Here is a 408-nt window from a genome sequence, read left to right on the forward strand (position 1 = left end):
GGCAGGGATGGGGTGCCCGGGGGTGACGGGCAGGACGGGGATGTGCTGACCCTGGCTTCTGGCGCTGGACAGGGCAGAGCCAGCGCCGGGGACCTGGGAGTGCTGCGGAGGCTGCGGGGATGGGGCGAGGGGTGTGCGTGGGGTGCCCCTCCTTCCCTTTGCCTCCAACTTTCTGAAGAAGGGGTCCGAGTGGTTACAAACATTCCCAGTTTCTCCAGGAATCCCCCGGGCCGCCTGTGAGCACAACTGAAATGTTCTGATCACCACTAATGAAGTTGCAATAACTATATAATTGCCATAATAAATCTGGCAGACTTTGTTCTCTGGGAGTAGATGGGAGAGGAAACAGGTATGTTAAACCCCCTTGGAATACGTGTCCTAGGAGGGCTCTTCAGATCAGTGCTGTCA

This window comes from Manacus candei, unplaced genomic scaffold (assembly GCF_025592945.1).
Source record: "Manacus candei isolate 608988 ecotype Guabito, Panama unplaced genomic scaffold, ASM2559294v1 h1tg000015l, whole genome shotgun sequence".
Taxonomy (NCBI): Eukaryota; Metazoa; Chordata; class Aves; order Passeriformes; family Pipridae; genus Manacus; species Manacus candei.